Consider the following 27,639-nt stretch of genomic DNA (forward strand, 5'->3'; position numbering starts at 1 on the left):
AGCTTTGCTTTATGGAATTTAACAGTGTGAGAACAAAGACATAAATCTGGTATTTGCAGCAGGAGACTGACCATCGTACATAATTTAAAGAGGCTTTGTTGTTCAGCACATTTATCTCATTGACAGTGGAGAAATTATTGCTATATGTAGTAAAATAATCATTTGTTTAACTACAATAATTAATTTTATGGTAATAGGTTTAATTGACATCTAGTAGTCATGCTACTGAGTAAATCTAAACATAGTTAATTAATTTTACCATAAATGAGAATCCACTTATGATGATGAATGAGGGAAATCATTTCGTTTATTTTATTTTCTTACCTGTCACCTTGAAAATGCAAAATAATCTGCAAGCAGCATGTTATAGAGCAGGAGGAGCTTAGCAGATTGATATATAGATTTATGGGGAAAAAAATTGAATTTCATTCATTAAAGTTACTGCTCACTCTGAGCTTTGAAGTCACGGAGGCGGTTCTATCCCTGATTGACACCTCCCTTCTATGAATGTGTATACAGAGACAGCTGTCAATCACTGATAGGACAGCCTCCTCCACTGCAAAGTTCAGAATGAGCAGGAATTTAGATTAATAAAAACATTTTACTGAATCTTTTCCCATAAAACTATACATCAATCTGCTCATCTCCTCCTGCTCCATAACATATTACCTTCAGCTAAGACACCTTGTTCAGTGTGACAGAGTCCCTTTAAGGAAATGTTTTATGGGTCTTTCTAAACCCATTGATAATTAAATGTTGTCTACCATTGTGACTGCAAGAAGGCTACTACAATTTAGCCAATCTACAACTGCAGCATGGATCAAAATTCCAGCACTGATACCCCACTTATAGAACTAATTTACTAATTGTTGTTGACTGTAAATCATCAAGTGGACAACGTAGAAGCCCTTTAATAATAATTATGTCTTCATTGTTAACATTACGTATTTCCAGAAATCATTTGCTGTGGAAAGTCACTAACTTATGTCTGGAACACCATAAAGCTTCTGGGTAAATGACTGTCAAACAGAATCAGTAGATTTAGCATTGATAAGACTGTGGATCAAGAGCTGGCCTGGGCAAAACACTAAAAATAGTAAGCCTAGAGGAACAGCAGGCTTTGAGACACTTCTCACCCAGACAAGTTTGTTAACTCTTTTTTTGCATCAACTAAGAACGTTATTTTGGCATACATATGACTGGTGTATGTTGCCTTAAAGATGAAACTTTCCATTAAGAGTTCTATCACTTATGATTGCAAGAATAGTGCAGCATATGGTGCTATTCTTGTCAAAAATGTAGAAATCTTGATGGTCCCCTGATGAACCTTACTGTGAGTCAAACAATGGATCGAGCAGAGTATTATGGCTCCCGTTGATATGTCCATATTGTTCATACTGCTTTGATTTGTAGGGCAGTAAAGTTTCCTTTACTTCACACGCTGATCCAAGCCCAACTAACTTACCAGCTATGAAATCTGAATATCAAGCTATTATATCTAACATCAAATACTTACAGGAGTTTTCCTGGAATATTAGCTATCAAGGGAAGACCTCTAGCCTGTATTGCCTTCCAAAAGATGTATACTTACCTGCTTCCTGCTACTCTTTTACTGTACCCTCACTCCTAGTCCTCCATCTTCTGGTCCCCAGCTTGCCTTCTTCTAGAATGGACATGGCCATGTGTGCCACTGTAGCCTATGAGTGGCTTCAGCAGTGATGTGTCCTCAAGGGATTAAAAGATTGAGGAACAGGAGCCGGTGGCAGTAAGCATGTAAGCATAAATCTTTCCTAACACCTCCTAACATCTTACCTAACATAAGATCTGTCATAGGGACCTTTAAAATATGAGATATATGCATGATGCCTTACTCTTAAAAAGCAAGAGTTCTACAAGTAATATGTTACAGATTTATAGGTGTCACTTTGGGGTTCAACATATTCATAATGCAAATTGTCTCCAACCACGTGAAACCCTGTGCAGTGAAAGCAATCTGAAAATGGAAGAAGAATCAGTCTACATTGTGTAGATTTTTCTCATTTAATGAGGATGTGCTCAGTTTGCAAATCTTCTATTTGGTGCAGTGTATCCATTTTATTTCTTCTCCTAATAAAAAGACTGACATTTAACAAAAAGGATCACATTCTGCTGCACGTTTTTAACTGAACAAAAAGAGAAAAAATAAAATTACCCTAATTCAAAGAGAAAAACTGTGTTCAATGCTCAGGCTGTTAGGACCAGCTTCATAATTGCTATACCGTCAATGTCCAGTGAAAAGTCAGGTGAATTAACGCCCTGTTTCTGTGACAAAGTTTCCTTTATGGAAATGAGGGAATAATACAGAATTGGATAATTCTCCACTCAGATATATTATAGTCAAAGGCGGCACAAATAGGCATGAGATCATTATGAAATGTTAATGGCTCGATGGTTAATCGGATACATATATAATTAAACTGGAGGTATGCGTAAAAGGCATTAACTTCTGCTTCTTGCGCTATTGAAAATTGTGTTAATTATTGTATATTCAATGCTATTATTTTACTCTGATGTTACATTTTAATGCTAAAATGCTTCATTCATAAATGGGCTGAATGTTCTCTTTCTCGCATCTATGAATAGCTTGTCATTCATACAACAACATACAGAAATAAAAAGACCTGAAACTACATATCCTACATGATATGGGTGGTCACCAATTAAAGCGGTAGTCAACCTCATGACAGCTCTGGGTTGAACGGCTCATAAAAACATTTCCTAAAAGTCCCTAAACTTCTTTCTGTGGCCCAATAAATTGCATAGTTCCTCATCCCTTATCCCAGCTGCTTGGCCTGGGTTACCCATCTGTGTAAAAAGTGTTGAGCTACTTTTCTTGTGTAAATCACAGAGAAAAATGACTTTTCATCTAAAACATAACTTTTACTATCATTGGTTAAAATAATACCCCATCTTAATATGTATGTTAGGCTACGTCAAATAAATAGACAAGGCCTTTGGACGTATCAGGATAATGCAGTCCGGCTAAGCCCTCGCTGTCGCCTAATGTTACCCTGCCTGTAAGGATTGATGATGTTCGTCCCTTCTTTAGCAGTTTGTCCCAACGCGTTTCCCCAGACGTTGTAAAGACTGGTTCATCAGGGGACTCAGGATAGTTGCAGGTTTCATTAGATAAATGCCCATCTGATATTAGTGGGCAAACTTCTGATAATTGCATAGCAGACCTCCTGGTGTCGTAAGGTGCATTGGTATTGCTGGGTAGGTGATTCAAATACCTGTTTTTGGCGCCTAGAAGTGAACCCCACTTCCTGGATAACCCTATTGCTGCCTTAGAATCGAAAACAGCACCACTTCCGGTATTTGGAACGCACGTGGCGCCAGGTGGAACGCACATGTGATTCCAAAACCGGAAGTGAGCCGGCATTCACTCACATCGTCACATCCTGCCTGTGAAACGCATGCAGGAGTGTGGGAGGAGTATCAGGACGGCAGATAGCGATACTGCCCACATGATTGTAAAGGGGGAGGGGAGTAATAGTAGGTATATAAGTTCTGGGGCCATACATTATAAAACTGTGCATCTTTAAAGCGATCATCCCACATGCATGTAGAGGGGGTGTATAGAGAGAGGCTGGATCTAATAAACTGTATTAACATAAATTTATGTCAAAGGAACAAGCCCCCCATATTGATATATATATGAATGGACCAATTTCGGTCCGATATAAAGCAAGATTTTCAAGCATTATATTAATAAAGGGTAACCATAGAGATGGCTACTGCATGAAAACGTGAGGGAGACTAAATAAAACACCCAAAGGAAATTTGTTCATTTAGTCCCATTGGAAATACTGTTTTGAGGCGGTATATCCACTGGGCTCCCTTGCGGAGAATCCTATTATCCCAGTCGCCACCCCTTGGTGACTGCCGTATGACTTCAATGACCTGGAATTTGAGTGTACTCACGTAGCCATCATGTGCCTCAAGCACATGACGTGCGATCGGTTTGTCTCTGCGGTTCCTGACATCACCTAGGTGTTCCCCAACCCGTCTCCTAAGCTAAATTTGGTTTTTCCGACGTAGCTTAGAGGCCAACTACAGGTACAGAGGTAGATCACCCCTTGGGTACGGCAGTTGGTAAAATCCCGTATAGTGTATGTTATTCCAGTGCTAACACTAGTGAACACTTTCGATTTTAAAATGAAGGGGCAACAGACACAGTTTCCACCACATTTAAAGGTGCCCGTTTGTTTGGGATTAAGCCATGTGGTGGTTCCTATTGGTTTCTGGTAGTGACTGTGTACCAGTCTGTCCTTTAAGGAGCGCCCACGTCTATATGTAATTGCAGGTCTGGGGGGGAGCACATCCTTTATATCTAGATCAGTCAGGAGAACATCCCAATATCTACTTAGGATACACCTAACTTTCTGATTTTGGTGATCAAGCGTGCCGATAATTCTGATGGTATTATCTCCTTTTCTTGTGTCCATAGGAAGTAAAATGGTGGTTAGTGTTATGTGTACAGTGCCTCTGCAAAAGAGGATGCAGTTGATGACAGCCTCAGTCAATGTCCATAGCAGGTAGGATGCTGGTAGGCGCTTTTTTGTATCCAGCGCCTGCACAAAAGAGGATGCAGTTGGATGCAGCTGAGAAAGTGGTCAAATTAGTAAACTGCCACCATTTAGCTTCCTTAGCAGGGACCACAGTTCAACACAGTTGACAAAGTGCATAGACAGGCAGTGGAAGGTCTTCTAACAAGCAGCTAGGGTAAAGTATTTACAGTTTATTTGCCAACAACAAACAGTTTAAGGGCTTTTAGGAAACAGTTTTATAAAATACCTTTAAAGTGGTTGTCTAACAATAAAATAAATTTAAATGAATGCCAAGACAGTGTTGAAACTACTGAACTACTGAAAACCACTCTGTTCCAGCACTGAGACTCCCATCTACGCTCCTTCTGGTTCTCTCGGGGACATATGCCTCACTGAATGACTGTAGCAATGGATGTGACTATAGATCGGACATGTATGTAATCATACCTGTAAGACTCTTATTTTGTTTCTCTTATTAAGAGCGCTAAACATGGATCAGATGTCACTCTTCTGGTCTCGAAGGAATGGAGATGGAAGGCTCTGGAACTCAGCAGTGTTCAGTAGGTGATTGTGTTTTTTTTTTCTACCATTTGAACACTCTCCTGGCCCTCATAAAAATTTATTTAAGAGGTCTGACAACCCTTTAGGTAAATTTATTCCTGTACTGAATATAGCTCATGGAGAAGAAAATATAAACCATACAAGAACTCGGGTTGGTTATTTTGTGATTCGTAAAGATTTGATTTGCGATTATTTAGCCGGTAGCCAATTGATTTGTCAGCTTTGCAGCTTGGTAATTTAATCTCAAAGTTTGCTACTTGATTTAGTCATGTCTAGAAATGGCTAAAGATTCACAAATCAATTTACAAGCTCACAAGTTGTAGAGTTACTATGTCTACTTACAATCCCTCAGGTCAGTCTAAATTATTACCACATTCTCAATTGCTTCTAAATAGTGTAAAGATTTCCATTTATACTATACAGCAGGTAACAACATAAACCTATTGTAAATTATAGGATAGACTGCGTTGCTGTTATCTCTAGGATATCTGTCAAGATGTCCCTCATGGCAAGCTGTGGGTGAGTGCCTTTAGGGTCCCTGCATGTTGTACATCCAATGTTATGTCCAACATTGTGGGGCTACACTATATTCATACTGGCATCATGAATTGAGTGAGTTTTTATAGGAGCCATGAATAATAGTAATAGGGTAACAGATCAATTTCTGATGGATTTCATTGACTTATGATAGGAAAGTCAGGTGACTGGGTTTTTATGCAAAAAGTGCAGCATGCCATAGCAGTTAAAGAGCTACACAAATCTGATCGAAGAAAGAGAATCGCAGTGTCAGAAAAGCTTATTGTGGGTGTATGGAGTAGAAAAAAATGGTCCAAAGGGCTCTTTAGCAGAGGATCATTGAGATACAGTGTTGAAAAGGTGCAAACTGTATTGTGCTAAACAGGCACAACCCACGGCATAAGGTGGTGTATCTACCAGTTGCAGCCATATTCAAAAACGGAAGGGGTATACATTAGTGTTGTTCGAGCACCAAAGTGCTCGGGTGTTCGGGTACTCGGGTCGAACACCTCGGGATGCTTGGGTGCTTGGATGTTAATGGGAGAACCCGAGCATTAAACCACGTACCCCCTGCTCTGAAGAGGGGAGGTTGTCTGGTTCATAGGAAAAGATCAAAAATTGATAGAAACACCACTTAAATGGTTCAGGAACAGCATGAAGAGGATGTCTGGATGCATCTTGGACTCCCAGGTCGCTGCTGGGAACGATGTTGTCTGAGAAGTACGCCACTTTTACAGACTGACAATAATACGCACAAAACCAAAGATAAAATCGATTTTAGAGGAGAAATTGTTAGGAAACATTCTTTTCTGTATATTTACTTGTATAAAAAGTGCAAGTGCTGCCAAAAATTACAAGGAAGAGGCACTCCGATACAACCTGTATATCACATAAAGGAGGGACTCATTCACCTTGTGGTACAATTGTTCAGATAGTGGGACTCCTACACTCATAAAGCCTATGCACTAAGTGAAAGGTCTTCCAAAAATTACAAGGAACCTACACTCCAATGCACTCTTTTTTACACATAAAGGAGGACATCATACACCCTTGAAAAATTATGATTGATGGCCTGCTAGTGACCCTCAAAAACATTAGGAGCAAGGGGCTGCTGGTGACCCTCTAAAACATTATGGGCGAGGGCCTGCTGCTGAGCTGACCATCTAAAACATTTCGGGAGAGGGTCTGCTGCAGAGCTGACTCTCTAAAACATTAGGGGCGAGTGCCTGCTGCTAATCTGAGCATAGAAAAATTACGGGCGAGTGCCTGCTGCTGAGCTGACCATTGAAAAAATTATGGGCAAGGGCCTTCTGGTGAGCTGACCCTGTAAAACATTATATGCAAGGGCCTACAGGTGAGCTGACCCTCTAAAATATTATATGCGAGAGCCTGCAGGAGAGCTGACCCTCTAAAAGATTGTAGGTGAGGGCCTGCTGGTGAGCTGACCCTCTAAGACATTACATGCGAGGGACTGCTGGTGAGCTGACACTCTAAAAGATTGTAGATGAGGGCCTGCTGGTAAGCTGACCCTCTAAAACATTATATGCGAGGGCCTGCAGGTGAGCTGACCCTCTAAAACATTATATGCGAGGGCCTACAGGTGAGCTGACCCTCTAAAACATTATATGTGAGGGCCTGCAGGAGAGCTGATCCTCTAAAAGATTGTAGGTGAGGGCCTGCTGGTGAGCTGACCCTCTAAAAACATTATATGCGAGGGCTTGCAGGAGAGCTGACCCTCTAAAAAATTGTAGGTGAGGGCCTGCTGGTGAGCTGACCCTATAAAACATTATGGTTGGGGGCCTGCTGGTGCGCTGACTCTCTAAAACATTACATGCAAGGGCCCGCAGGTGAGCTGACCCTCTAAAAGATTGTAGGTGAGGGCCTGCTAGTGAGCTGGCCCTCTAAAAGATTGTAGGTGAGGGCCTGCTGGTGAGCTGACCCTCAAAAACATTAGGAGCAAGGGCAGCCTAATAAGCATGTTGATATGATGGAAGAGGAGGACGAGAAAAGAAAGATTGAACCATATACCTTTTTTTGTGGTGGAAGGGGTTGAAAGCACTTGTCCATGTGTCAGTGGTTAAGTGGACCTTCCCAGTAACTACTTTGGTCAATGATGTTACATAACACATGCTGGTGTAAGGCGGGCACGGCACACCGTGAAAAATAGTGGCGACTGGGGACTGCGTAACAAGGGATGGCCGCCGACATCAGGCTGCGTGGCTGTGCCCACGTAAGGCCTCAGTGTCCACAAGCATTTCCAGGGCCAGTAATTTGGAAAGTTGCGCATTTAGTGCTATGGTCTGTGGGTGGGTGGCTGGGTATTTGCACTTGTGTTCAAATGCCTTGGGTAACTCTGCGCTGGGACATGGAAGTGGATGTGGTCGCTAATGGTGCTTGCGAAGGTCCAGGTGCAGGGTGGGAGGCATCCAGGCCTGCGTCTTCACAGGAGATTGGCCTGCACGTAACCCCCGGGGAAGAGGAGGCAGTGGTGTGCCCCGCAGGCACAGATTGTGGACCCAGGCGTTCGGCCCACCTATTATGATGCTTTGATGTGGCGGATCATGCTGGTGGTGGTGAGGTTGCTAGTGTTCCTACTCATTTTTGTATGGCACAGGTTGCAAATTACAATTATTTTGTCGTCCGCACTTTCCTAAAAAAAAGCACCAGACTGCGGAACACCTACCCCTTGGCAAGGGAGATTTCCGCAAGGGTGTGCTCTGGGGAACAGTTGCGGGCCTGTTTGGTGTGGCCCTCCTTCTCCATTTTGCCACCCCAGTGCCTCTTCCAGCCTATTGCGGTGCTGCAGATCCCTCTCTTTCTGTACTGCTGTCCTTGCTCAGCTTGCCACCTTCCCAGGATGGGTCAGTGACTTCATCGTCCACCACCTCCTCTTCCACTTCCTCACATTGCTCATCCTCCTGACTTGTTGACCTAACAACAACCTCAGTTATTGACAACTGTGTCTCATCCTCATCATGCACCTCTTGAGACACAAATTTCCGTTCACTTATTGGCAACTGTGTCTCATTATCATCATCCACCTTGTGAAACACTAATTGCTGTTCCCCACTGTCATCTTCTTGTGACTGTGGATGCTCAAGAGTTTGGGAGGAAGGAGCATCAGGGGGAGGTTTGTGTTGACCAGACTCTTGGCTACTGAGACTGGACTTGGTGGAAAACAGGTTGGTGCTTAACCGACTGGAAGCATTATCTGCTGCAATCCAACCGACCACCTAGTGGCACTAGTTTGACTTTGAGAGCATTGTCCTGCACTGCCCTGCAAACTGGGACATGAAGCTAGGTATCATGGATGATTGTTTTTCCTGTGATTTGGCAGCAGACACAGTTTTAACACACCCAGGGCCACGGCCTCTGCGTGCACCATTAGCATCACGGCCACTTCCCTGTCCCTTACTGCTCGCCTTCTTCATATTAAATGTTATATATCCTTGAAAGTATGTCACACGTACAGTAGCGTAGGATTTGTAAGTGTATGCGCAAAAAAAATAAAAAATTTGGGATGTGGAAACGTCACACAGGAGATATACCGCAGATAATGTCACTAATGTCAGCAGCGGCTAATATAAAATTACAGGGAATGTCAAAGGTATTTTGGATGTGGAAACGTTACAAAGGAGATGTACCCCAGGTAATGTCACTGTCCGCAGCGGACACCGTCTACGGAAAAAGTACACTGGATGTCACTGATATTTTTTGGATGTGCACACGTTACACAGGAGATGTAGCGCAGCTAATGTCACTGTCAGCAGCGGACACCGTCTACAGAAAAAGTACACTGGATGTGACAAATATTTTTGGGATGCGCACACGTTGCACAGGAGATGTAGCGCAGCTAATGTCACTGTCCGCAGCGGACACCAACTATGGAAAAAGTACACTGGATGTCACTGATATTTTTGGGATGCTCACATGTTACATAGGAGATGTAGCGCAGATAATGTCGCTGTCTGCAGCAGCCTAACTATTGCTGATGTCACCAGCGGCTAATATAAAATTACAGGGAATGTCACAGGTACTTTGGATGTGGAAAAGTTACTCAGGAGAAATATCACAGATAATGTCGCTGATGTCATCAGCGGCTAATATAAAATTACAGGGAATATCACAGGTATTTGGGATGTGGAAATGTTACACAGGAGATATAACCCAGGTAATTTCACTGTCCGCAGCGGACACTGTCTACAGAAAAAGTACACTGGATGTCACTGATATTTTTGTGATGTGCACACGTTGCACAGGAGATGTAGCGCAGCTAATGTCACTGTCCGCAGCGGACACCATCTACAGAAAAATACACTGGATGTCACAGATATTTTTGGGATGCGCACACGTTACACAGGAGATGTAGCACAGATAATGTCGCTGTCTGCAGCGGCCTAACTATTGCATGCTATTTAGCGCAGGATGCGCTAAAAATAGATATTGCTGCCACACACAACAGTTCTTAAAAGGACTTTTGGGTCTGTAAAGTTTTAGCAATTTAGCGCAGGTCAGTTTAAAAATATATATTGCTGCTGCCACACACAACAATAGTCCTTAAAAGGACTTTTGGGTCTGTAAAGTTTTAGCAATTTAGCGCAGGTTGTGCTAAAAATATTTATTGCTGCTGCCACATACAATAGTCCTTCAAAAGAAGTTTTTCTAATGAAAAAAATAAAATTTCAATCCCTACACTATCTTTCCATTCTTCAGCACAGATCTCCCTGACTTTTACACTGAGCCAAACACGTGTCATCCGGTGCTATATAGCACCCGATGATGTGTTCCGGCCAGCCAATCACAGTAATGCCAGTAACCAACATAGCAAGGGCATTACAGTGAAGGGCAGCACTTACCTGCACATTTATTGGCTGCGTAGCAGGCAACAAACGTGCGGGGAGGACACTTGAGCAATGCGCTCGAGCACATGCGGTATTCGGCCGAATACCGCCATGTGCCAAGCATCGAGATGCTCGAGCCGAACTGTTGTTCGGCCGAGCATGCTCGATCAACACTAGTATACATCCAAAATTCAACCATCTGGAAAGTGAAGTAGTTAAAAGAAAAACGTTTTAAGGGTTGTTTCTGGAATTATGACACTTAGCGTGAGGATACATCATCCGAATTGTATTTTTTTAGGCGATAAAGACAATTTGGATGATTCATCTTCACCCAAAGTGCCATCATTCCAGCAAGTGCCCCTGAATCTCCATTTTTTCCTTAAACCTCGCTATGTGAGTGAAGGTGTTTTTTTTGCAGTATTATGAGGTTCATTTATTAATTAAAAAATATTAATAAAGCCCCTGCTCTGGCAAGCAATCACCAAAGTTGTGTAGAGGCGCCAGCCTCCCCATAACTTCGGCGCATCCAGCACCAGTCTAAATGTAAGACAACGTCCTAGCTGTCTTACATTTAGACCATTTTCTATGCTTAAAACAGGCATGGAAAATGATGAATGAGACAGTCCGGAATGCACACAATTTTAGACCTGGCGTGAGCGGGGAAAAGTTGCAGATTACGGCACAACTGACCGTTGTGCAGCCATATACCCCTGAAATATGCCTAAGGCCTCATGCACACGGCCGTTGTTTTGGTCCGCATCCGAGCCACAGTTTTTGCCGCCCAGGTGCAGTTTTCTTTTTTTCACTTCAATGGGGCCGCAAAAGATGTGGACAGCACTCCATGTGCTGTCCACATCCGTTGCTCCGTTCCGTGGCCCTGCAAAAAATATATAACCTGTCCTATTCTTGTCCATTTTGCGGACAAGAATAGGCAGTTATATCAATGGCTGTCCGTGCCGTTGCGCAAATTGCGGAACGCACACAGATGCAATCTGCAGACCGCAAAACACATAATGGTCGTGTAGCCTAATAGAGATGAGCGAATTTCATATTTTGAAATTCTTTTACGCTTTGTTTGGTGGTAAAAGCAGAATTGCATTATGGATTCCGTCACCACGGACTATAACGCAATTCTATAATGGAATTCATAACGGAATGCCTTTAGAGTCATTCCGTTATTTATTCTGTCATAATATAAGTCTTTGGGCTGCAAAACGGATCTGTCCCGTTTCCGTTATGCGGGGGACGTATCCGTAATGAAAATGGGACGGATCCGTTATGCAGGCCATAGATTTCTATTATGACGGAATGAATAACGGAATGCCTCTAAAGGCATTCCGTTATGCATTACGTCATAGAATTGCGTTGTGGTCTGTGGTAACGGAATCCATAACGCAATTCTACTTTTACTACCAAACGAAGCGTGAACAATTTTCATGACATGAAATTCGCTCATCTCTAATGGCTAATATTTCAGTATAATAAATGACCCCTTACATGTTTAAAAAAAAGAATAATGTTATGCCACATATGTTGGGGGGTGGGGGCATGACCTGGGGAATCTCTCTATGATGTTCTTTGAATCTCCATATCATGCACCATACCATCACCATACATGGCTTACAATTATATCAGCTGACTGCCATCTTGGCTCTCAAAATGAACTAAAGGACCCCCTTAACACGGACCAACTGAGCAGGCAATTATAAGGAACTATCCATGTACATGCAGCAATCACCTCCACTGTAAGGGGTAGAGCGATTGCTAATGCAATCGTTCATCCCCGTAAAGATTTGGGAGATCTTTCATAACTGGTGTAAAGGAAAACTAAATTAGTTGCCCGTAGCAACTGAAATGAGATTCCACTTTCAATTTTCAGAGCTTCTTTGGAAAATGAAAAACAGAATCTGATTGCTTGCTATGGACAATTAAGCCAGATTTCCTTTACATAGGTTTTAAATCTTCCCTTTGTTTCTCGACAGTTTACACAGAATGATCTGCTGACCAGAAACAATCATTTTGATGTCCGCATGAGTGATATCTTCACCGATGTACAAACGCTTGCTCATTTATCAGGTGATTGGTGGGACCATTACATGGGCCAATTATCAAGAACAAGTGTTCCTAGGAATTAACCCGTGTAAAAGGGCCTTTAGATTAAAATGTTCTCTGATAAGATATATTACAAAGTTTCTTATATTGTCCTGTACTATTGATTTACCGACCATGTGCCAGTTAGGCTATGTTCACATATTAAGTATATATCAAGTATTTATCAACTATAGTAGGCTATGTTCACATATCAGCTATGTATGTTGCAGAATCTCCACTGTACTTCTACAATAAAGTACAGTACAATGGAAATGAGTAGGGCTTACTGAAAAATCTGTATGAGATTCTGGATGTGCTGGGGATTTTCAAACCTATACTATGTGTCGCAGAAATGCTGTGCTTGTTCACTGCAGATTTCATTTATTTCAATGCATCAAAGTCTACAACGAAACACGTGCAGTAATTGGGGAATTTGGTGCAGATTTCACTTTTACTTTGTTTATGAACCTAGCCTTATAATACTGCCATCTTGCATTGTGGTAAAGCAGCCTTTAGGAACCCCCAGGACCCAGGAGCAACTACTACACCCCCAATAGATACACCTCTGAGCTCTAAACACAGAATGTATGTGGTTTTAACATCCAATAATTAGATTTTGAGGATGTTAGTCTTTTCCAGTATTCACATTTTTACCCCGTCTTTCATGTCTATCGGAAGTGGTACTTGCTTGAGTTGTATAGTTAGGGCTTACTTTAAAGTTGCTCATACTAGTTTCAGAAGTAAACACTTTATGATCTTCACTGCAGAAAGATTTGCTGTCTGGGGGCTATTCTCTAGGAAATTTAAAGTAAATTTCTAGTCGGTAATTAAAGGATTTTTTTCTTCTCTAGAGGAAATATGAGTATAATTTCAAGAAGACATTGTGTTATTGCTGCGCGCATTACATTGTATTATAGCGTTAACTCTCTTTCTGTTATTTTTGCGTTTCATCTTTATTGTGTTTGGCTTGTAGTATATTTGCAGCAAGAATATCTCACATATTAAAAAAAGTTTGATTTTATTTCATTTACTTTTATTACCTGAAGTGATCGAGTGCATTGCTTTTGCTCTCAGTGTCAACAACCGAGCTTATCAAATTTAGACAAAGGATTATTTTTCAAACTGTTCATCTATGAGATAAAGATTAAAAAATATATATTGTTTTGTGCTTGAACCTTCTGTTACTTCAACAGCTCTGAAAAATTATTGAAGTTTTCTGAAACCAAAGAAACAAATTCTTTGTACCTAAAGTTTAGTGAACTATCTTCTAAGGCCTCATGCACACGACCGTATGGCTTTTTCAGTGTTTTGCGGTCCGTTTTTCACGGATCCGTTGTTCCGTTTTTTGTTTCCGTTGTGTTTCCGTTTCTGTTCCGTATGGCATATACAGTATACAGTAATTACATAGATGAAATTGGGCTGGGCATAACATTTTCAATAGATGGTTCAGCAAAAAACGGAACGGAAACGGAAGACATACGGATGCATTTCCGTATGTGTTCCGTTTTTTTTTGCGGACCCATTGACTTGAATGGAGCCAAGCACCGTGATTTGCGGACAAGAATAGGACATGTTCTATCTTTTCACGGTACGGAAATACTGAAATACTGAAACGGAATGCACACGGAGACACTTCAGTATTTTTTGCTGAACCATTGAAATGAATGGTTCAGTATATGTTCCGCATACTGAACTACAAAAACGGCCAGTATACTGAACGCAAAATACTGTCGTGTGCATGAGCCCTAAAAGTGACTCATGGCCACTGTTTTCTTCAGTTTTAATCTACTTCCACATATTCACTGTCCTGGGGAATTAGCAGATTGTATGGACCATGTATGAATGGTGTAAGCCAACTTTGACCTTTCCATTAAAAGGGTTTTTCTAGTGTTTAATACTGATGACCTATCCTCAGAATAAGGCTGCATGCACACGGCCATTGTGCGGCCGTTCCGTGCATTGGGGACTGCAATTGCATTGGCAACATCCGTGCAGTGGGCCAGACCCATTCAACTTTAATGGGTCAGTGGTCTGTCCGCACCGCAAAAAAATATAACATGTCATATTTATTTGTGGTGCGGAACAACGAAAGAAACACCACGGAAGCACTCCGTATTGCTTCCGGTGTTCCGTTCCGTGACTCCGTTCCACATCTCCAGAATTGCGGACCCATTCAAGTGAATGGGTCCACATCCATGATGCGTGGCGCCCAACGGCCGTGTGCATGAGGCCTAAGTCTTCAGTATCTGATCGTAGGGTTCTGACTCCCAGCACCCCTGCTGATCGCCTGTTTGAAGAGGCAGCTGTGCTACCGTGAGGCCTCCTCACAGCTTACCAAGCACAGCACCGTCAATTTGGTTCTGCCTGTTCCTGAAGCTATATATATATATATATATATATATATATATATATATATATATAATGGATAAAAACCCAAATAGTCATTTGACTGGCTAGTACTGGCTACTTCTAAGATACTTCCTTAAGGGAATGTGTCATCAGAAAATTACTTATTTTCTGAGACTTTTCTACTGATGACCTGTCCTCTGTATAGATCATCTGTATCTGATTGGTTGGGGTCCAACACCCGGGACCCTCAACGATCAGCTGTCTGAGAAGGCAACGGTACCCACAGTAGCACTGCGGCCTTCTCACAGGTTTGCCTAGGCCATGTGAAGTCACGACCATCCATCACAAAGCCTAGGTGCAGCTCAGTCCTATTGAAGTGAATGGGGCTGAGCGTGATACCAAGCACAGCAGCTATCAAATGGGCGGCAATGTGCTTAGTAAGCTGATAGAAGGCCGCTGTGCTCACAAGAGCGCTGGTGCATTTTCAAACAGCTGTTCAGCAGGGGTCCCAAGTGTCAGACCCCACTCATCAGATACTGATGACCTATTCAGACAATTGGTCATAAGTAGAAAAGACTGGGAAAACCCTTTTAAATCACGTTTTTATGTTCAACATATTTTTAAAGGATTTTTGAGGATGTTATTTTTAATTTTCCATAATAATATCTATATTTAAACAATAACCATAAAATCCTGCAGTTTTCTCACTGTCCACTAAGCCTAATAGTAGCCGCCAATTCTTGGTCTGTACAGACCACTTTACTGCATTTACTTGCTTATCTGTCATTCTTATACTGCCTGTAGTGATATCACCTCTGTGTATAGATAAGACAGGATCCACCATTCACAATAGATGATTGTCAAAGCTTTTCTGTTCTAGCCTTGTACAATGACCTCTGCACAGGTCACAGAGCATGCCCAGAAAACTCTCCTATAGAAGTCAATGAGGTCCCTTCCTGACCATTGTGTCTATGGGTCATGGGGCTGCCGTAAAACAGTTTTATTAATGCTGTTGAGAACAGCTCAGGCAAGATGGTAGCACCTATAATCATGTTCAGGAAATAAAATGTAAAAAAATCTGCAATCAGAAAAAAAAAAAAGGGATATGTTTCGCTATCTGGTTTTAACTGGCAGATAAACTTTTTTGTGGCACAATTCACGGAGAAAGCATACCATCTAGGCTGCCAGTATCTTTACCCCATCTGCTATTTCGTTGCGTCCCCTGATGAACCATAGAATGTGTCGGCAGATAAGAACCATGACTATCATCTGTGGGGAAACATGTTTGACAAGATACTTTTTAGGGCTATCCTAGGGTTTTCATCAGGGTTTAACCACCGATAAGTAGGGTCGCCCCTTTTGGGGCGGGTGCTCCGCTTCTAGGCAGGGATAGCCTAAAAGAGACACCCAGGGATAGGTCATCTTCCCGACAACACTGCTGGTGAAAACATCCTGTTTGACCGTTTTTGTAACAGTACGGTGATGGTGAATTTATCCACCAACCAACCTTTATTGGAGAAAAATCTCGCTTGACGGATTTCGGAACTGTATGGTAACCGTGAGTAAATCTGCCAACCGGCTTACATTGTTTTCTATGTATATCTTCCTAGGGTATTACCCATAATATTTGTAATTACTTATCCAGCCACACATTCGTGGTCATATTTTATCTGTATTTAGATTTTTTTGTGTGGGGATTAATTAGCTTTGTATTTATTTTTTTAGACTGTGAGCTAATTCATGGAGAAAGCTATTTCCTAAAAGAAACATGCATGGAGAGCCGACAGGTCCTCTTCAAATGGAAGTTCAAGAAAACCACTGTCACTGTCAGGTTTTATAGGGCACCATAATACATAGCATGTTTGCACAAATTATAATGAGCATGAAAATAACTGCTATCAACTCTATTGTTACTTTAACTTTTCCATTTATGAGTTATTTGCTAACAGCACTTAGCTCACTGAGAAGGGATATACAAACTCGAGCACAACAGCAATAAACAACAGGAGAGCGGCGTCTTTTTGCTCAGCGGAATACATCATTAAGTGTTCATCATAAGAGAAGAGACCAAGCAGGAAATGAAAACAGAAAATGAGAACTGCGCATTTAGCTGCTCATTTAAAGTGTTCTCTGTCAATCACAAGGAGCTTCAACTACGGTTATTTATACATTAGCGCTTCAGAGCGGCGTTTTTTTATCAGGTTCAGTTGGATAAAATTGTTGATCAGATCAGGAGGAAACATTTCACCCCAGAGTCTTGATAAACATGAGATCATCTTATCTGACTTTTAAAGAGGCCTCCATTTTGGCAGAATCCTGCGCTACTCCACTTCTGTGTGTTTGGTATTGTAATCGCCGGAAAACTATCAGAAAGAAAGATATGCTTTTGTGAGACCGGCGTCGGAAAAAATCCAATCTGCTAATAAAATAAAATACAGACTGAAATTTTATAAACATAAGGTCAGCAATCTAGTTTATATACTCTTAATGTTGTTCTGTAACAGAGGGATGCTTTAAAGTAGATCTCCAACTTTGACTTGCGAAGGGGCAGGGACGAGGGTGCAGTTACCGTGACTTGAAGCAAGGACACCGCTGCCTCCGTGACTTCAAGCCTGACCAGAGAAGCGCGCCGGGCAGGGGATAAAAGAAAGTTTTTACAGCTTTTCCTTCATCTGCCTGCAGGAAGAACATGATCGTTACAAACACGCTGCTGACTACTCTCAGGTACTGCTGCCGGCTTGGGATGTTTGTTGGAGGTGACAGGTTCCCTTTAAATAATATTAATGAGGCAAGTGAATTGCAAATCATTCCATAACTTGCCCCATTGCCTGTTCACAACAAGAATTAACCATGTAAGACAGTAGAGCAACTACAGGAAAGTGAAATTTCTTACAGATGCCCTTCTGCATCAGCAGAGTACAGAATACCCAGTGCAGTGGTGTGCCAAGGGGTGCGGGGTGGTCCGCCACCAGGAGTCAGCTATACAGGGGGTGCAGTGCCGCAAGGCATCAGGCAGCGAACTGTGAGTGAGAGCGCGTCTCAGCTGACCAGGGATGAGCGCAGAGACCGAGGAGGGGAGGTCATGTGGGCAGCCTTTCACTATGCAGTGGGCCAGTGCGCCTTGCCTCCATGTTCCATGTTTATAGCCTGCCCCAGCCCAGCACCGATACACATCACAGGGCGGTGGCCCTGCTGCGCGGCACACACCTGTGTGATAATGATAGTATGGACCTGCAGCCTGTGCAATGTGACATCACAAGCTTCTGGCCCTGCTGCGCTCTCACCAAATGATAATGAGAGGGGGGGGGTAGGGACAGGCGGCTTGAGATGTCTGTGTAGTCACATAGCGCAGGATGCAGGTGCACATTATCATACAAGTGTGTGTCAGTGCGGCAGGGTCACCATCAGGGCAGTAACCGAGCGCTGTCAGGGGCCCTGCTGCAAATAGGCAAAATAGGGGCCACTCACAGCTGCCCCTAACCGAAGAGAAGGCAGCTCCCCCTCCTCTCTGCAGTGTGATAGTCTGTGTGAGGAGGGGGCAGGGACTCCTCCCAGACCTACAGTGGCTGCAGGAAAAGATGAGAGCTGGCCTAGTGGCCTGCAGAGACTCTGAGGCTTCACCTCAGGTAATGTTAGTGCGCCTCATGTGCAGTGCTGGAAGTATGAAGTCCCCTCACCGGTCCCTGCATCCCTCCTACACACAGCAGCAGGGGGCTGTCAGTCCTGAAGGTGCTGCCTATCACCTGTGTTCAAGTGCAATTCTGTGCCCCCCTGCAACTCTAGTGTCCCCCTGTTGCCCTTTCCCCATCACAGATCCCTGCCCACCAACCATCTCACCATCTGACATCGCCCTCTGGAGGTTATATCAGCACTGGAGCGTTATAAGAGGAGTGGCTGATATCAGTCACATAGGATGTAATGTCTGCAGAGGTTATATCAGCACTGGAGTGTTATAAGAGGAGTGGCTGATATCAGTCACATAGGATGTAATGTCTGCAGAGGTTATATCAGCCCTGGAGCGTTATAAGAGGAGTGGCTGATATCAGTCACATAGGATGTAATGTCTGCAGAGGTTATATCAGCACTGGAGCGTTATAAGAGGAGTGGCTGATATCAGTCACATAGGATGTAATGTCTCTGGAGGTTATATCAGTGCTGGAGTGTTATAAGAGGAGCGGCTGATATCAGTCACATAGGATGTAATGTATGTGGAGGTTATATCAGCGCTGGAGCGTTATAAGAGGAGCGGCTGATATCAGTCACATAGGATGTAATGTCTCTACAGATTATATCAGTACTGGAGCATTATAAGAGGAGCGGCTGATATCAGTCACATACTGTAGGATGAAATGTCTCTGAAGGTTATATCAGTGCTGGAGCGTTATAAAAGGAGAAGCTGATATCAGTCACATAGGATGTAATGTCTGTGGAGGTTATATCGGTACTGGAGCTTTATAAGAGGAGCATCAGGAAAACACTTTCCATCTTTGCAGCCGCTCGCTCGGTCCAGTGCTCCTCTCTAGTCCTCCTGAAACGGCTGTGTGCCTTGCAGTGAATTGAAGTGACCACCAGTGTTGTGTGTCACAGACAGTGTGTGTGCAAATATACACTGTAGCCGAGCTGAGTCTGCTGCTGCTTCAGTAAAAAAATAAAATAAAGCACCCACTGTGGTGTGTGTGTCAGGGCATTACTACTGTGAAGGGGGCACAGAGGGCATAACTACTGTGAACGGTGCACAATGCAGGGATAAGTACTTTAAGGGGGCACAATGTGGGCATAACTACTGTGAAGGGTGCGCAATGAAGGGATAAGTATTTTAAGGGGCCACAATGTGGGCATATCTACTGTGAAAGTTGTTCAGTGAGGGCATAAATACTGTGAGGTGGCACTGTGTGGGCATAATGACCGTGAGGGGGCACTTATCTGCACAAAACTACTGTGAAGGTTGTACAATGAGGGCAATACTCCTTTTTTTAGTTTTTTTTGTTGGGGGAGGGGGGGTGCCACAGAAAGGACCCGCCCTGGGTGCCAAACACCCTAGGCACGTCACTGACCCAGTGGCTTCTCTTCTGCTTTTAAGGGAGCAGTACAGATAATGCTGCCTAATAGTGGTTACTTAAAGGGGTTAGCCTCTTTCTGGTTATCATTGACCAATGTGAAGGTAAGATGACTACCTGGTACTTTTTATTATAGTCTTTGTTGAAATTCTGCACCATTTTCAAAATTTCATATGGTATGCCCCCTTGTTTTCATAGTCTTTTGTGCGGTCCACACAGAAGTCCTGTCCATAAAATGGCTGCTGATGGAGGGTCATGTGACTAGACCTCCGTGTGATAACTCCTGATTTTAAACACACTGGACCAGCACTAAAATCCCAACAGAACAAGTGCAGATGGCGGTGCAGTGTGTCCATCAGCAGCCTTTTTTTGGACAGCATCTTTATGTGGACAACAAAAAAGACATTGTAAACAAGGGGGCATGCCTTAAGAAATATTGAAAATGATGCAGAATTCCACAAAGACTATATTAGTAAGTTCCATATAATCATCTCACAAACACATTGGTCAACAGTAACCCAAAAGTGGTCAACCCCTTTAATGCGTTATATCTGAATTGAATTGTTTCTGTAAGCTTCTTAAAGGGGTTGTCTGACATTTTGATGGCTTATTCTCAGGATAAGTCATTAATATCTATCTGATCAGTGGGGATCTGACTCCCGGCACCCACATCAATCAGCTGTTCAGAGATGCCACAGTGCTCTTGTGAATGCTGCGGCCTCCTCACAGCTTACCAAGCACAGTGCTGGCCACTGAATAGAGGCTATGCTTGATATTGCAGCTCAGGCCCATTCACTTGAAATGGACTGAGATGTGTCTAGGACGCGTGACCTATGAATGTGATGTCACTGACCTAGGAAGAGCTGCCAATCAGCGAGGGTGCCAAGAGTGGCACCTCCACAGATCTGATATTGATGATCTTACCTGAGGATAAACCATCAATATTAAAATCCCAGACAGCGCCTTTTATATCATCATAAGTAGTGTTTAGCGAATCAAGCTTCGGATCATAGATCCAAAGTCGATTTGCTCAGATCTTCTTTTATATATACACGGTGATTCGTCTCTGTACAGCATTCAAATGCATGGGCTTCGACGAGGGAAATTTGTTATCACTGAAGTCTCGCATGACTTTGGTGAATAACTTCGGACTTCAATTTTAGAACTTGAAAACCATTTTAAAACTTTGATCCAAAGTCTGCTTATTTCTTGTTTGTTTTAATTATCAATAAAATAAAGAATTTAAAAAAAAAAAATAATAATAATAATAAGCATGTTAATTATACAGTTTTATCGGAGAGCCTGGGGTGATTAGGTGCTGATAATTCATATGTTAACGTACCACAGTATAATTTATTTGGCTGTATACTGTTGAAGTTCAATTAAGGTATTTAGGCATATTCTGGGAATTTCACGTTATTCCCTATCCACAGGGATAATTATTTGGTTCAAAGGCAGCATGAGCATGTGCACTGACGCTCCATTCATTTCTATAAGACCTGCCAGAAATAGTCAAGCACTGCACTCTGCTATATCCATGTAATTGTTCGACTTGCATTGGCTCTGCTCTGCTTTTGCAGCACGTGGAGTACAAATCCCAAATACATTCTATGGATTCTGTAACGGCATACAAGGGAATGCTCCAAACTCCAAACGGAACCTAACGAATAGCTGCTAGCAGACGAATAGGAAACGCACCCAAGCGGCTTACACTCCTAGCAATCAGTCTCTAACAGCATACAGTGAATCCCCCTAAGAACGAGACGAGGCACCGTGTTGAGGGTAAAGCAGTGGACAGCCAGAGCTGTGTGTTTATTGTACTTATAACATTGGTACACATTAGTACCACCCACAGGGTTTTGTAAAAACAACCAATAAACACGTACACTACAGTCCCACACAAAATCCTCCCCTCTGCCTGTGCTGTGATACAATTACCTTACACAATGGGTTGATGTAATTATCACAGGCAGGAGAATACACAATGTCTTCTGTCCTGGAGACAACCGAGGAGTAATTCAATTATCTCTCAGGACAAAGGGAAATCGCCAATACACACGTGGAGACAATAGGACAGACATCACTACTCAAATATACAATGTCCCAACCATTACAGTAAACATAGACATTTAACATATCCCCAGATGGCTTGGATCTGAGCGCTCAATATATCCAAACAGCGCTCAGATGCCACAAACACAGTCAAATCGCAATGGGGTTCAAGTTTAACATGGGCTAATGAGAGGGCCCATAATCTTGGGGCAAGAGGCTGGCAACCAGGCTTCTCCAGCACCCAGTGGCGAGGTTGGTTTCACCACATTTCTCCACTTTTCCAAACAGACTAACAGGGTATCTGACCTTCTGCCGGTCAGTGCCCTTGTTAGTCCAGCAGCCCACCCACAAAATAGAAACAGCAGTACAGCCCACCCACAATAAATGGTTACTACACCTGAGCTAGGGATAAACTTGTCCATGTCCATGTGCCTCACTACGGCTTTGTGGGGGACTGGTAGACTGCCTTGGTGGGTTGCTGAGTGGGCAGAGAGGCAGAGACCAGCGGTACTTTGCCCTGGTGCCAGTGCTACCACGGAAGAAGCCTGGTTGTAGCCTGATTGTTGGAGGGGGAGACCGACTGTCTCTCCTTTAGATAAACCACCATGCTGCTGTCTCCCCTTTGGCTAAACAGCCCTGTTGCTGGGGGACAGGACCGACTGTCCCTACCCCCTGTGCTGTGAGTGCAGAGACCACGGTCCCATCTGAATGGTTGTGGGGCTTACTGTCTCCCCCTGGTACGTTAAGCTGCCGCTGGGGAATGGAGACTGGGCTCCAAATTCTCAACAAATCCTTCTGTTGCTGTGGGATGGAGACTGGGCTCCCAATTCCCAACAACTCAATCTGCTGCTGGGGGACGGAGACTGGGCTCCCAATTCCCTGTAAATCACACAGCCGCTAGGGAATGGAGACTGTGCTCCCAATTCCCTGTAAATCACACACCCGCTCGGGAATGGAGACTGGGCTCCCAATTCCCTGCAATTCACACTGCCAATAGGGAGAGGGGGTAACAAGCTCCTCTCCCATACATACTTCCAGCCTCTGGGGAGGGAGACCGACTGTCTCCGCTCCCAATACAGTGTCCTGTTGCTGGGGAAAGGAGACTGGGCTCTCTATTCCCTGTAGGACACTCTGCCGCTGAGGAATGGAGACTGGGCTCCCAATTCCCTGTAAATCACACTGCCGCTGGGGGACAGGACCGACTGTCTCTGCCCCCTGTAACTCAGCCTGCCGCTGGGGAATGGAGACTGGGCTCCCAATTCCCAATAACTCCCATTGCTGCTGGGGGACAGGACCGACTGTCTCTGCCCCCTGTAACTCAGCCTGCCGCTGGGGAATGGAGACTGGGCTCCCAATTCCTTGCAGGAGCAGTGGAGAGACCTCGGTCCCTTCTCCACCGGCCACCCGGGGTTCTTCCCAGTAAACATCCACAATATCCTCCCAGCTGAAGGGCTCTGGACCTGGGTCTGACTTCTTGCTGTCCTGCTGAGCCTTCCCAATGGAGTGGAAGAGATCTCGGTAGTCCTGCTCCAGTTCCCACTCCAGGGTTGCTAGGTGAGCCAGGTCTTTCTCTACCTCATGGGGGTCATCCCAATCCTGCCTAGCCTCCCTCTCATAGAAAATATCCTGAAGTCTGGACTGTGCAGGGCTCCCAAAGTCAGGCTCTGCAAAGGACTCCCATAACAAGCCACGACCATCAAACTCCTCTCCCTCTGGCTTGTCATGCTCAGCTGTCCAGGGTATATACTGTGCCATATACCACCAGAGTGCCTGGTAGGCATCCTCCAGCCATAGCTCCTGCCATACCCGGTGCTCTAGTTCCTTCACCCATTCCTCCAGGGGCTGCTCTCCCAGGAAGGGCATCCGCAGGGCCACTTGCTTCTGCAATTGCTGCTCTTCACTGGGGAGACTCTCGCCTCGCTGGTATTGTACATTATCCAGGGCCTGGTACCAGATGCCTTTCCTTAATGCATCCCGGCGAGCCAGGTCTTCCTCATCGTACTCCACTGCTGGTTCAATTCTGGTGCTGTCAGGGTCACTGTACTAGGACATGCGTTGCCCTCAAATTGTAAAATCCATGGAATGGTGTCTCCTGTAGCTGTCCTTCTGCCTGTGGGAACGAACCCGCCGCTTGCCACCAATTGTAATGGCATACAAGGGAATGCTCCAAACTCCGAACGGAACCTCACGAATAGCTGCTAGCAAACGAATAGGAAACGCACCCAAGCGGCTTACACTCCTAGCAATCAGTCTCTAACAGCATACAGTGAATTCCCCCAAGAATGAGACGAGGCTCCGTGTTGAGAGTAAAGCAGTGGACAGCCAGAGCTGTGTGTTTATTGTTCTTATAACATTGGTACACATTATTACCACCCACAGGGTTTTGTAAAAACAACTAATAAACACGTACACTACAGTAAAACACTCCCACACAAAATCCTCCTCTCTGCCTGTGATACAATTACCTTACACAATGGGTTGATGTAATTATCACAGGCAGGAGAATACACAATGTCTTCTGTCCTGGAGACAACCGAGGAGTAATTCAATTATCTCTCAGGACAAAGGGAAATCGCCAATACACATGTGGAGACAATAGGACAGACATCACTACTCAAATATACAATGTCCCAACCATTACAGTAAACATAGACATTTAACATATCCCCAGATGGCTTGGATCTGAGCGCTCAATATATCCAAACAGCGCTCAGATGCCACAAACACAGTCAAATCGCCATGGGGTTCAAGTTTAACATGGGCTGATGAGAGGGCCCATAATCCTGGGGCAAGAGGCTGGCAACCAGGCTTCTCCAGCACCCAGTGGCGAGGTTGGTTTCGCCACAGATTCGTACTCTGTATGCTGCAAAAGCAAAGCAGAGCCGAAGCAAACTGAAAGGGGAGGGTGCTTTGGGAAGTGTTGTTGTACCGTCCATGCTTTGAGTGAAGGTTTATATACCCTTTAAAGAATTGTTTCATAATAGACAGCCCTTTTAATATGGGGTTGCTTCCAAGACCCACACCAAAAGTCATCATCCAATCATTTCACCTGCAGAGGATGTAATGCATTAGCTCCCTGAGCTCCCCAGGCCAAGATCCACTGCTTGTTAGCCTCCCCCCCCCCCTCCCCACCCATGACCTCCATATGGCATAAGAGGTATTGAACAAATTCTTTATAGAAAATAATCCACAAAAAAAGAGATTGAAATGTAAAAAAAAAAAAACATAAACCAGGGGTGAAACAAAAGAAGAAATGACAACACAGAGGCTTTAAAGATTAGGACATTTTACATGGTAAGCCAGGGTAGTTTTTATATAACACTAAATGAATTACCCACCCAGCCAGAAAATTAAAACATAGACATCTGAAGATTGCCAAGCCATGAATAGGTGGTGTTACTGATATTCTCTTTGAAATGTAGAGCAGTTTAAGAGTAATCTTAGTGGTGGGAGTGGGAGAAAAGCAGGAAGAAGAAAGCAGCTGGAAGTCATGATGATATACAATACTGGTTTCAGGGCCAAGTCAAGTTGTGTTGTCAGAGGTTATACAGTATATTAGATGTCCACAGAAGACTTGGTGTTGGAGGAGACCATGGCTGAGGATGGTAGGCCTAGGCCACGTAAAAAAGAGGACACAAATTGGATAGTAAAGAAAGGGGAGAGAGAATGTCTATTAGGGTGCAGCATTGTGTAGAATATTACTAGAAGGAACCAGGGCTTTTCACAAGGAGGTCATTTTAGGAGTTGACTTCAGTAGGGTACATCATATCGGTCATTTAATAGTTGGATCCTGTATTATAGTTGCATCTACAGACGGTATAAATATCACGTGTAATGTTCATATTGTCTGTTTGCCCGAATATAACACATGCTATAAGTTGAGAGCAATTTACAGAAATATACCAGCATGTAAGTATGGGGTCAGTGGATAACTAGCATAACTCTGTATATATAATAACTACAGCATGGAGCCCTAATATACATACAGCTACAATTCTTATGACAACTGGAATATATTTTGTTATAGAACAGATACAGTTCAAGTGAAAATGAGCACTAAATTAAGAAAAGGCCGACAAAGGTAGAAAAGCCATTGTGATGATTTCCATAACAAGCACAGGCCATTCTTTCTGCCACTTTGTGAGTCTGTCATTATTACGCATTATTATACAGGGACCAATTGTTCGCTAGATGTTGATTGAAGGTGTACGTCTGACTGCTAGAAATATAATAATAATGTTTCAGCTTCAAGAGATTTAATGATATGCTATATTAAGCACTAATTAAAATGTCGAACAAAGCTACCTCTGGCACATTTATTTTCTGACTGCTCCCACTCAATAATTCTTATAATATTTGATGCAGATAAAAATAAATTGAACACCCTTATTACCGGGATCTTAATGCTCCCAGGCCGCTTATCACTGTGGGCAGCCTGTTTACAGTCCATTCGCATAATCCTGAAGGGTCTTGGTAATTCTTGTACAAATTGAGATGTAAATGGATCAGTATGACTAATAATACCAAGTGGATATGATTTTAATCCAAAGACCTAAAGACATCTAATTAGTCTCCATTTCTTTTACTGAGGTTAAATTGGCTCCACATGACAAATTGATGTAGCTTCAATGACACCGCATTGTGCGGCCAATGTAAATTCTAACACATGATGAATGTAACATGGTGCTGGCAGTAATGATACCCCATGAAGAATTCAGAAATGTCCCCGATACCTTAAACTTCAGAGTTCAATCATTAAACAGGCTCTGAGTGCATTATATTAGAAAAAAAAAACTGACTTAATGTAACTGCCCATTATCATTATTAAATGATTAAACCAATTAATGATCAGCTATTTTTTTCAGTTTTGCCTCTCCATATTTAACCCCTTTCTGACATGGGAATTTTCAATTTTTGCATTTTAATTTTTTACTCCCTGCCTTCCCAGAGCAATTATTATTTATTATTTTCGATTCACATAGGCTTGGTGTTTGAGGGACAAGTTTATTGTATATGATTAGAAATTAGTGAATCGAAGTTGACGAAGTGGAATTCGATCCGAATTTCAGGAAAAATTTGATTCACACCGAATCCGAATTTCCTCACGCTTCATGGTAATGAATCACATTTTTTCCTAAAGTAACTGCTGCACGTGTTAGGACATGGAGCAAATAACTCTGGGAATGAGGGATTACCCACAATGCCATGCGTGCAGCCAATCAGCAGCCAGCCAGCCCCTGTGATGACACAGCCCTACAAATACCCCCAGCCATTTTGGATTATGCGATTTTCCAGTATGCTTAGTGCAAGGAGAGATGTCAGCAGGCACTAGGGACAGTGCTAGGAAAGACTTCATTGTGCTGAAAAAACGATTTACAAGTTCAGGGAAAGATTATTCAAGGTGTGGGGAAAGGATAGCGAGGCATTATCTACGCTATAAAAGGAGAACAGGGTGCAATAGGAGCGATTCTATTACACCTTGCTGCACTTATTGGGGTTCCAAATTGCTTTTAGGTAGTTTGCACTATATGATACATCACAAATTCCAGTAAACCTTGCTTGTGATTGGGGTGCACGTTCTGT

At 43.3% G+C, this 27,639-nt stretch overlaps 1 protein-coding gene across 1 annotated transcript in view; it reads right to left on the reverse strand.

Moving 5' to 3' along the window:
* The window catches only part of TENM1 (teneurin transmembrane protein 1), an 840,365-nt gene that overhangs the window by 358,573 nt on the left and 454,153 nt on the right, over positions 1 to 27,639 (reverse strand). The window lies entirely within an intron of this gene.

Source organism: Bufo bufo, chromosome 8 (genome assembly GCF_905171765.1).
Source record: "Bufo bufo chromosome 8, aBufBuf1.1, whole genome shotgun sequence".
Classification (NCBI taxonomy): Eukaryota; Metazoa; Chordata; class Amphibia; order Anura; family Bufonidae; genus Bufo; species Bufo bufo.